The 12,657-nt window shown below is 35.8% G+C and overlaps 1 protein-coding gene across 2 annotated transcripts in view; it reads left to right on the plus strand.

The window, feature by feature from the left end:
* The first annotated feature begins 245 nt into the window (after window positions 1-245).
* LOC144970604 (guanine nucleotide-binding protein subunit beta) overlaps window positions 246-12,657 on the plus strand; it is a 50,145-nt gene continuing 37,733 nt past the window's right edge. Inside the window, exon 1 of one of the 2 annotated variants that reach the window (XM_078910399.1) lies at window positions 246-400. The gene's annotated coding sequence lies outside the window, so the exon portion shown is untranslated. The remainder of the gene's footprint in view (window positions 401-12,657) is intronic. The other variant, XM_078910398.1, reaches the window with a different exon arrangement.

The following is a 12,657-nucleotide window of genomic DNA, read 5'->3' on the forward strand; positions in this document are numbered from 1 at the left end:
AATAAATAAATGTTGAATGAATAAATATACAAATAATTGTAATATGCAAATATTTACAGATCGATCATAACTTAAAAATGTAAATAGATAAATATGCAAAAGATTAAATAATAAATTAAAAATAAATAAATAAATAAATAAATAAATAAATAAATAAATAAATAAATAAATAAATAAATAAATGGCTATTTTATATTTTCACGAACACTTTTGCCTGAAATTCCGGTATACTGCGCAAGCGCATTGATTGTCTTGATTCTACGGGGTCTGATTTTGCATTCCACGGCTGCCGCACCCAGTCGTAATAGCAAAATACTAAACACTGCTAAAATTCGTTGTGAACGGATATTTACAACGTTATTCTGTATTTCGATGATTCCAATTATTTGAAAACTTCTTGGTGAGTACCAATTCAACCATAATATTTGCAATTTTAAGCTATTGAATATGATAAATGGTCAACGGATGCCATTACAACACGTACCAAGTCAGTTCCGTGTGTGAGTAGATTCTATGTCGGCATCATCAAAGAGTAATGTCCACACCCCCTTTCAACAAATTCATGCCCCTAGATAACAGCAACCGTGCATATGTAACGAATAACAGTTATGTACGATGTTTTCATATGGGTGCCTTTGCTGTATTATCGACAATTCCTGTTTACATCAAACGCAGGTCATTAACATCGAAGAGATGACTAAGCGAGCTCATCTAATCTATGAATCGAGGATGAAGGCCGCCATTGATAAGTGCTCAGGCTCAAGACTCGAGATAACAGCCGGCAGCACTACTTTCAAAGGCATCCCAGGATATTAGACCCCCAGTATTATAAATAATTCGTTTCATTTCGTAAAATAGCAATGCATATTCGTCTTAAAATATCAGTCACCAATTAGTATGTATCCCTAATTTCCGTCTGAATCAGAATCAGAATTGACGGAAGCGAGTTCGGTGAATCCAGCAGACGACCCCATACATTTCCAGCAGACGACCCCACACATTTCCAGCAGTCGAGATTTAGATTCCTGGGTGGGGATCCTGACCTCCCATAGCGGGCAGGGAGGTACATACTGTGTCTTCTATCCCCTTATATCTTATCCAACAAGCTTTCTGTCTTTGTCTTGGAATGAGATTACTTGGTTTTTTCCGGGCCCTCGTCGGAGTCCTGGCTGAGAGGGAAACAGTCAAATGCATAGTTATTGTTTTGGGAGATGATATTTTTTTCCTTGTAAATCATCTCTCTGTTATGTATTATTATATTGGTTGTTTTTAATGTATAATGTAAGCATTTGAGTGTATTCCTCTTTGTTGGATTTTGTGCTTGTGTCCGGATGAGACATAGGTGATCTCAAACTAAGTACATTGGTGGTATGCTCTTGGAATCTACATCTGATCCCTATTTGTTCCCATTCCCCTTTGTCTTACTTTCTCTTGGGTGCTTTAATTGTAATTCTAGAACTTTTTACTATCCCATATTCTTCCTTTTTACTGGCGCTGATATAACCTAAATGTGTTGCAAGCGCCGTAAAACCCTTAAAAACAAAAAAAAACAAAAACAGATTTAGATTCTTGCAATGATTTATTCAAGCCGGAATGGTTGACATTTGCCTTTTAACTGTAAAGCAGGAAACTAAGCACAAACAAATTCAGAGGCAGGCCAATATCAATTTTCAGTAGGCACTTGAATGTCTGAGCTGAATGTGTCTTGTCATGTCAGTAGTCAGTCTCACTAGCCACAGTCTCAGTCTCAGTCAGGTCTCCCATTCATTCACCTGTTTCGCCACTGATTATCGTCGTTTGTGAGCGGCTGGCTAAAATCATGGCATGATCAAATTGAGATATTTATCTTGTTTTTATCTACATAATTTGTTAAAATTAGCGCGAAATAAAGGGCGTTGAATGCTCTATCTCTTTTGAGACAATTCTGGAGATATGGTAATGGAAATGGAAAGATAACTAAATTGTGCAAGGAAAACGAGCCACACATAATAATCATGTATTCCTGTTAAAAAATGACTCGCTGATACCATTTTCGACTATCGAAACAACCTCCGAGATAACCATACAATCATTCTCATTTCAACCTCTCAAAGTAACGCAATTTCTGCATGGACTGCTATGCCTAGTAACGATCATTGGCTCCTCTAGCCTTTGATGTCAGTGTTTCACCGGAATATCCTTTTGTTACTTCAGTCAGCTGGAACAAGGTTCAGGCTGATCCCTATAAATAGTGTTTGCTGGGGGTGTTTGTAAGCATGATTTTTAAAATTAAAACAATAACAACAAAAAAATATCTGTCAAAGACAGAATTAAAATGCTTTATTAAGAGCAATGTGATGGTATACTACTAGTACTACATTATTGTGAACCAGATTTTAAACACATTTATAGGTTGAATTTTCATTTCACTGCCTATTTTAGGTAATATTATTAAAATATTAATGACTAATTTATTTCTGTTGCTGTAGTGTAGATAGGTGTCCCTCAAAAAGCGCACCCTGTTCCCTCAGTTCAGCCAGATTTGGGATATGCTTGCCTTCATTTCGACTTCAAAGAGAAATCTAAAATAAAAAAAAGACAAACATTTGTTTCAAATACTTACATGTTTCAGTTTTCTCTGCAGCTTTTTTATTCTCCAAAACTTTCGATTAAAAAAAAAGCAGCCTTTTTTTTTACTCATAGATTCTGCTCTCATCCACTATTCTTGTTTAGAATTGTCAAGATCTGTTCTGAAACGAAGTTATCCTGTCATATTTTTACAAATTTGGTGTCGTCACATGACTTTATCCATAATTTCTTTCATGCTTGGTGAAAGTTATGACAATTAATATTAAGACTTACCCTGCCCTTTTAAAAACTAGGTCAACCAATCAGATTTCATTGTTCTTTAGTGTGTCAAGAAGTTAACGCACTAAATTGCATCATTCACATGAGCTCTTTTGCATAAACATAAATACTCACTTATGGGCATTTTGATAGAAAATCTTTTGCTGAACATCAATTAAAACTTAATTATTTTGAAGTGGAAAAGTGACAAAATAATTTTAAGCCTAACTTTTGAAATTCATGTAAGGATCGTTTAGTTAGGAATTTTTAATTGTAGAGAAAGCAAATTCATCTTAAAATTTAAACAGTTTTTTCAAAGGTAGGATTTAAGTTTTTTAAGGAACTTATCTAATTTTTGACAACTGTGGTGATTTATCGTGGCATAAAATAGTACATCACCCTTGTTGACGAGACTCAGCTGTTGGCAGTTTTTAAAAATTCAACCAAAGTGATTGCTTTTTGTCTCATTGTTTATAAAACGAGAACCAACTAAGCTCAAATGAAATCATAAATAGCTTTGCCCCCTAAAGTGGTTTATCTTTGGGATGCATTTGCTTTGTCCAGAAAGGCATCCCTAAATAAATGAATCTTGATAAATTATTAAATTTAGGTTTTAAATTATTTTGTCACTTTTAGGTCTTTTAAATTTTTGAAGTTGAGAAGAAAAATATCAGTAATAATAGTTAAGAGCTAAATAAATGGTCAGTTTACCCCAATCAGTTCAGCTCCAGGCTAAAAATGAGCAAAATGGTTCCAATGTTTTTGTTGTTTTAATCTTAGAAAAATCTGTTATATATCTAGATGAACTTCCTTCAAACCAGCTCCTCATGACAATCTGAAATATTTTTTTCCCTTATCTCCAACAATATACGTATTTAGTGCAACAACTTTGTCCAATAACGCTAAAGTGAAGATTTGTTTCGTGCCACTTAAGTCATCTTAATAGTCAACAAATACAGTGGATGAATTGAAAAAGTAAATAGCTTTGCCCCCTAAAGTGGTTTTTGTTTGGGATGCATTTGCTTTGTCCAAAAAGGCATCCCTAAATAAATAAATCTTTTAAATTTATGAAGTAATTAAGGGGAGGATAAAATTAAGAGTTTGGAGGTAATATCTCTCTCTCTCTCTCTCTCTCTCTCTCTCTCTCTCTCTCTCTCTCTCTCTCTCTCTCTCTCTCTCTCTCTCTCTCTCTCTCTCTCTCTCTCTCTCTCTCTCTCTCCATCCATCTCTCCTTATAGTTTCCCCCTTGAGTTGTTTCAGAGAAATTGAGAGGAAAAATATCAGTGAGCTGAATAGATTCTAGAGAATGCAAAGTTTTGCTACAGGATGTTTCTTTATTAGTGAAGTGCCATTTAACTTTATTGGTGATTCTCACGTAGCTGGCTTTACAATACTTGTGTTTTCCTTGTCTATGGTTGATGAAAGATCTTCAGGTAATATCAATGTCAATATCAATTTTACACCCTGGACGTATGTAGGACTCACCACGAATATAGTTGGGTGAACTATGAGGGTGATTCAAAAAGTAATGGGATTCTGCTTATAACAAATTGCATCAGTACCGTGTATCATATCTTAAAGTAAAGCTTGGTATTAGCCAAGTAGAATGCTACTTCTCAACATAGTCCTCTCTCTCTCTCTCTCTCTCTCTCTCTCTCTCTCTCTCTCTCTCTCTCTCCTCTCTCTCTCTCTCTCTCTCTCTCTCTCTCTCTCTCTCTCTCCTCTCTATTCTCTCTCTCTCTACTCAGTCTCAAATCTCTCTCTCTCACAGTCTTGTAACTTCAATAACTCAAAATTTGCTTAAAGAGTAATGTGTAACTTCAATGGAACCAAATATAAATATAACGTTACATGAAAAAGAAATTAACTGAGTAAGACATCTGTCCCATTACTTATTGACTCACCCTCGTATATGTCAGAAATAGAGAATTAAGGAATGCATGGCCTCTAATGTGAAAACCAAGGCACAAGGCTGCAAAGTAGATTGTTTTAAAACTTTGTCAACTGCTAGAAGTAGGAGGATGTCAGCTGCTAGAAGTAGGAGGATATACCATTTTGGAAGATCTTAAAAGCCTTCAAGAAATCCACAGAACTATTCTGGTAAAGAGAAGTTTTAATGATACGGCATAAAGAAAAAATTATTTTATAATTCACATGACAAAGATATAAAATTTAGCTTATCTCAAAGTACGCTGAAATATTTTGGTCCTGTAACCTATATTTGTTCCCTTGAAACTTTTTCTTTGTTTTACTTTTTCTTGTATACTTATTGTAATTCTATAATTTTTTTTGATATCCCATTTTCTTTTTACTAGTGCTGCACAGCTTAGAATCTTTCCCTTAAAGGCGGATATATGTCTAAATGGTAGTTCATTTTAGCCCACAACCATCACAATTCCACCTTTTTCAAAATTTTCTGTGAATAAAAAAACTCACTGCGACCACTACATCAACATCCCTATCACCACTATTATTACAACCCCTACCACGACCACCACTATTACCTCCATAAAATCATCATCGCAATCACCTGGGTGAACTATGAGGGTGATTCAAAAAGTAATGGGACTCTGCATATAACAAATTGAATCACTACCATGTATAATATCTTACAGTAAAGCTTGGTATTAGCCGAGTAGAATGCTACTTCTCAACATAGTCTCTCTCTCTCTCTCTCTCTCTCTCTCTCTCTCTCTCTCTCTCTCTCTCTCTCTCTCTCTCTCTCTCTCTCTCTCTCTCTCTCTCTCTCTCTCTCTCTCTTTCTCTTACTTTAACCGTACAACCACCACCACATCATCTCTCCAGCACCACCACTACAGCTAATACCTCATTATCATCATCATCTTTACTGTCACCTCAACTATTACAACCACTTTATCATAATTCCTGCTACCAGCACAACTACTACTGCCACATTATTATCCCTATCACCATCACTACTATAACAACCACCACCATGTTTATCCCTAACACAATAACTGCTACAAATCACTACTACATCTACTACCACCCCATCATTCCTACCACTACAACTACCACAACATCATCCACCCTATCACCACCACCACTACAACTACTACCACATCATCATACCTTCCCCACCACCACTTATACAACCACCACCACATCATCATTCCTACCACTGCCCTCAATACTAAAACCACCACCAAATCATTATCCCTACCACCACCACTACTACAACTACCACCACATTTTCATTCATACCACTGCCATCACTATTGCATCCATCGCCACATCATCTCTACCACCACCACTAATACAACCACATCATCATTCCTACCACCACCATGACTACAACCACTCCCACATACATCATCATTCCTACAATCACTGCTACTACAACCACCACCATATTATCAGATCTACCACTAGTAAGATAACGACCACCAGCAAATCATATGAGTATTTTTAAAAAGTGAAAAATGGGGGTAGGTGGTGACTGTTGACATCATTCTTTAAGTATATACAATGTTATGTTGTATTTAGTCTTTAAATTTTTGTAATTCCTTTGATTGGTGTCATAAATTGCTGCGAGACGCATTTTGGGTCGCATCACAATAAATTTTAATGAATTTCAAATTTATAGTCTCATTGATGGGTCATGATCTATTCGCTGAAAAAATTCCTCCTTTTTCCTTTCATTCTCACCCCTGCCCTGAAATGACCTCAATGTGCTGTAAAACCCTGAATTTGGCGAAAAATTCAAAATCATCGAAAATGACGCAATATTGCGCATATATATCCTTCCTGCTTTCTCCAAATTCTGACATGTCTATCAGCATGGAATACATTAATTTGCAACCGATTGGTAAAATTGACGATTCCTCTCATGTGGAGTCTTTGATCTCCCATGATTGGCAGGTCATGCTGTGTCTTCTAATCCCTATATCTGTTTTCCGAGTTGTTTTCCGTCTTTGTCTTGGAATGAGATTACTTGATTTTGTCCTCGCCCTGGCTGAGAGGGAAACAATCAAATGTATAGTTAGTTTTGGGAGATATTTTTTTCCTTGTAAATCATCTCTGTTATGCACTGTATTATGTTTTGTTTAAATATTATGTATGATTTGTAAACATTTGTAGTGTATTCCTTTTAGTGGGGACCTGTGCTTGTGTCTGGATGAGACTTTTAGGTGATCTCAAACTAAGAACTTTGATAATGTGTTCTTGGAATCTACATCTGTTTCCGATTTGAACCAATTTTCCTTTGTCTTACCTTTACTTGGGTGCTTTAATTGTAATTCTAGAAACTTTAACTATCCCATTTTCTTCCTTTGACTGGCACTGGTGTGACCTTAACTCACTCAATCCTAGAGACTTTTGCTACTTTTCAAAATTGGAAAAAAATGTATTAAAAAATTAGCATGGACATAGATAGCGTTATTCAACTATCATTAACATGCAAAAACTAAAAACATTAGCTTTGATAGTACGCTTATAATTTTTCTCAGAAAAATGTATTAAATTGGCATGGGGCAAAAGTAACCCGGGTAAACTACGAATATAGTCGGTGTTAGGGTTGAGTGAGTTAATGTGTTACAAGTGCCGTAAAACCATTAAAAACAAACAAACATGTGGAGTCCAACACTCATGATTTTGAGCCCATTGAAATCATGCTAGTCGGCATTGGCGATTGAGTATGGGGCCTGCATTAGTTCTGCTGCTCAGCTTGCATTTCTTAATTTATTGCACATAGTGTTTACATGTTGCTGACCACTTCGTTTTTGACCCCAGATGGTAGATAATGTACTGTGATGTCAATTTAATCTTCTTAGATAAATACATGCATAATGAAGTTAAATTTTGTTGTTTCTCTGTTAAAACAGACCTTTATTTTGTTACTCAAATGCAATTTATCAAAATTAAATGAGAAGTTTTCAATTTAACACTACACGTTTGTTTTTAAAAAATGGAGTGGTTTGGTCAACTCCCGTTTGCGCTCATGAAAAACACTATTTTTTTTACACTGCAGATGCATGCCCAATCTAGGCTCGTGGCACAAAATAGTGATTATTCACAACAATAACACAAAGACTACTAATTATCTTATACTTAGCAATTGAGTTTCGTGAAATATTTAAATTTAAAAATAAGTTTTTAGTGGTGCATTTTAGAATGGTCTCGTATATTCGTAATAATATTTCACAACTGTAATCTTGCCACTAAAAAAAGGTAACTCGACCACATTTCCCCTCTTAAAAAAGACTGCAAACCAATTTACAAAATATGGACATTTCAACTTTATGAAAAATGACATATAAGAACTATTTAAAGGGAGTAAATTCAATATCTCATCAATTTTTGTTAATTTCTTATGCATAGGATGATTTCTTGTTAGCAAGAAATTTGCTCCAGTGTGGAAAAAAAACCATTATGGCCAAAATTTAAATAAAAAACAACTGGGGAAAAACAGTGGATAACAATACATATTTATAATTTATAGTCAGTCTCGAATTATATTACTATTAGGTCGCGTACTCTCTCTCTCTCTCTCTCTCTCTCTCTCTCTCTCTCTCTCTCTCTCTCTCTCTCTCTCTCTCTCTCTCTCTCTCTCTCTCTCTCTCTCTCTCTCCTCTCTCTCTCTCCTCTCTCTCTCTCTCTCTCTCCTCTCTCTCTCTCTCTCTCTCTCTCTCCTCTTCTCTCTCTCTCTTCTCTCTCTCTCTCTCTCTCTCCTCTCTCTCTCTCTCTCTCTCTCTCTCTCTCTCTCCTCTCTCTCTCTCTCTCTCTCTCTCTCTCTCTCTCTCTCTCTCTCTCTCTCTCTCTCTCTCTCTGTGCGGGTGGTTGGATGGGAGCATCACCCTTGAATCATATACCTATGACACCCTTGAATCATATACCTATGATGTTCGCATGGGTGTACGATCCGATAGTGATGTCGTTTCTTCTTCTCTTTACTAGCCTATCCTGCTTCTTTGGTTTGTGATTGTATTTTTGACAGGGGATTTTTTTTTTTTTTTTCTGTAAATCTTCTGTCTGTTTGTTCTTGGTTATTTATAATTTAGTTTATGATATCTTTAGGTTATGATTTTGATTTACATTTGTACCATTTTTGTAAGATTGCTTGTTTTTTTGTTTCAGCGGTCTCTCATATAACCTCAATTGTGTTGGAAGAGACCTAAAGCAACAAACAGAAAAATCTCCTCTCTCTCTCTCTCTTCTCTCTCTCTCTCTCTCTCTCTCTCTCTCTCTCTCTCTGGGTGGGTGGGTGGGTGGGGTTCCTGACCTCCCATAGTGGGCAGGGAGGCACATACTATGTCTTCTATCCCCTTATAACATGCTTTCTGTCTTTGTCTTGGAATGAGATTACTTGGTTTTATCCTGGCCCTGGCCGGAGTCCCGGCTGGGAGGGAAACAGTCAAATGCTTAGTTACTGTTTTGGGAGATATTTTTTTTCCCTGTTATGTATTATTATATTTGTTATTTTGAATGTATGATGTATGCATTTGAGTGTATTCCTCTTTGTTGGATTTTGTGCTTGTGTCCGGATGAGACTTATAGGTGATCTCAAACTAAGTACATTGACGGTATGCTCTAGGAATCTACGCCTGATCCCTATTTGTTCCCAGTTCCCCTATGTCTTACTTTTTTTGGGGTGCTTAATTGTAATTCTAGAACTTTTTACTATCCCATTTTCTTCCTTTTTACTGGTGCTGATATAACATAAATCTGTTGCAAGCGCCGTAACTTAAAATCAAACAAACAAACAACTTCCTTAATGAGAAGATTTATTAATCTGTTAAATTTATATTGATTAATTTATTTTGTATGCACTTTGTTGTTGCCTCTGATTGTTTGTCTGTTTCTAGTGAGATATTCATTTAATTTTTTTCCCCGTTTCTGAGCAAGATTTTAAAAATTCATTTACAATTTTTTTTAACAATTGGAAAGGATAGATAGGGGATAAATACCACAATTTGCAATATTTTATAGAAAGAAACTAAAAGAGAGAGAAAAAAAGACCTAAAAGAAAACAAGGGTGGCGAATTTGTCGTTTGCAATATTCCTTAAAAGGAGGGGGTGGAAAATATAAAAAGAAACAAAAAAAAAATGTGGTGGAGGTGGGATTCTAACCCAAAGCGTAGATTTCGACAAGACTTATCCATTTGACCACACTATTCACATGAATGACGACACATATAATCTTATATATTTGGCACAATTTTCTGTTGACTAAGCCTTCAGATCCACCAAATCTTGCATGGTACAGTTGACCTGAAGATGGTCATTGTGTACATACAAGTTTGATTAAACAGAGTGTTCATTATATCAAAAATTCAATTTTTTCGTTAATATTTCATAAAAAACATATGACAGCATTTTTAGCACGTTGGTTAAGGAAACTTCCAGGAAACAATCTGACAATTAGATGTGACCACTTGTACTGAACCGATCCCATCTAATGGTTCCTCACATTATTTTTAATACAAACAATGTCTTTAAGTTTATATAAACCATATTCCATTCTTGGTTGGCAAATAATTCTACGTCATGTTAGTGAAATACTATTTGACCAGATAGTTTGCCAACTTTTTATTTTTAATGATTGCTATATCCAATTAAAAACAACAACATTATGTCAGACGGGTCTCTAAATTCCGGGTCCTCTAACCAAAGGTAGTAACCAAGGGCGTCATACGTCACACATCGAAATCTGCCTCCTCCTCTCTTTGTACACAATAAATATGATAGAAGATTGAACATTTTATTGTATTTATTTATTTTAAAAGATTTCATAGCTATAGTTTCATTTAAAAAATAGATTAACATGCAAGTGTCAATCCTATTTTAATTTTATGCAAGATTTTGACCGCAACAATCTTTCTTTCCTCATGTGAGGCAAGACATCATCGAGGTACCCCTAGCTTTTTCAAAAAAATTTCACAATGCAAAAAAACCCTAATTAGATTTCAGACATTGGACGGGCTCTTCTACTACTAGATATAAATGTTTTGAATGCAAAAAAGTTATCTCCCTGTGCACAAGTAAAAAGCGCCATGGAGTTATCTCACGACGTTAAAAACGTAATTATCTATAAATTAGACGATAGAAATTGAGTTCAAATTTTTCTTATCAACATTTGAATTTTAAATTGTGTTGATCGACCTATCATCCTGTTCATTGAACAGCACCTATGCTTGTTGTTTATATTTTGTGATTTACAATCGCCCGACTGATTTGTTGTTTAGGTAGTTTTATACTTATATTGATATTATATTAATTTTACTTATTTCACTGTGCATTGCAAACATTTTCATGTTCTCAAAGTAAATGTAAAACAGCGTAGACTGTATGTGTATAATCCTGGGGGGGTTCCTGGCGTCCCATAGTGGGCAGGGGGGTACATACTGTGTCTTCTATCCCCTTATATCTGTTTTCCAACATGCTTTCTGTCTTTGTCTTGGAATGAGATTACTTGGTTTTGTCCTGTCTCTGGTCGGAGTCCTGGATGGGAGGGAAACAGTCAATTGCATAGTTGTTGTTTTGGGAGATGATATTTTTTTCCTTGTAAATCATCTCTCTGTTATGTATTACAATATTTGTTATTTTTAATGTATAGTGTAAGCATTTGAGTGTATTCCTCTTTGTTGGATTTTGTGCTTGTATCTGGATGAGACTTATTGGTGATCTCAAACTAAGTACATTGGTGGTATGCTCTTGGAATCTACATCTGATCCCTATTTGTTCCTAGTTCCCCTTTGTCTTACTTTTTCTTGGTGCTTTAATTGTAATTCTAGAACTTTTTACTATCCCATTTTCTTCCTTTTACTGACGCTGATATAACCTTAGTGTGTTGCAAGGGCCGCAAAACCCTTTAAAACAAACAAAAAACATATGTGTATAATCACTGGGTAAATGTTTTGGAAAAGCCTACTGGATGTTGGTTAAACATTTGGGAATAGCCTATTGGCAATTGGCAAACGTTTGGGAATAGACTTTCTGTTTTAAAAAATCCCCCCTAAAAATTGAGCTTTACAAGGCTTCAGCTGACTACCATGTTTTTCTTAATTGTGTGATAATAACGATGGTGATGATGATAATTATAATAACAACATTAATGGGATACAAGCAATACAATGTGAAGAATAAATGATTCAGCAACATCTTGTTCTCGAGTGTCCCATTGGCGTGGCAGGTCTCAATATATTTATATATGACTTTGACTTATCCCACGAGCAATTTCTAAAGGATCTAAACTATTTTCTACAAAATATTTTTCTCCTAGATCTCTCAAATTTAAAATATTTTTTGATTTTAATACATTACAACAGTTCATTGTGAGCAAGTAACTGTTGGAGCTTGTGAAGAAAATGGCCTCATAAACGATATCACTGTGTTATTAAGTGTCTGGATGGGTCAACAAAACTATATTGTGTAACAGAGGGAAGGGGGAGAGCGAGAGGGCTATAGAGTGTGGTAGATTGAATATATGGAAATGAAGATGGGGAAGAAGAAGTAGAGAGAGAATTGGGGGGTGGGGGCAATAAAGTGAGAAAGGGAAAAAGAGGACTTACTTATCTGAACCAGCGACCACCTGAGCTCTAACCCTTTGGTCTTGTACCATGACGAGGAAGTTAAGACGTCTTTTGTAGTTGTTCCAGGTGACTATAAAGTGTGTTAGTGATGCTTGGATTTGGTGGGAAGAAGAGGAGAAGTAGAAGGAAGAGGAGAGAGAAAGGTTAGAAAGTGTTGGAGAGAGGAAAAGGACGACAGTGAGAGGAAGATGAAGCTGAGATAATACCTCCATATGTATGGGCAGGCAAACTTTTGTTTCAAGAATCACTGAGACAATCGCTACATACACATCTTTTGGTC

Source organism: Berghia stephanieae, chromosome 4, assembly GCF_034508935.2.
Source record: "Berghia stephanieae isolate SIO BIC M18660-M18661 chromosome 4, UCSD_Bste_1.3, whole genome shotgun sequence".
Taxonomy (NCBI): Eukaryota; Metazoa; Mollusca; class Gastropoda; order Nudibranchia; family Aeolidiidae; genus Berghia; species Berghia stephanieae.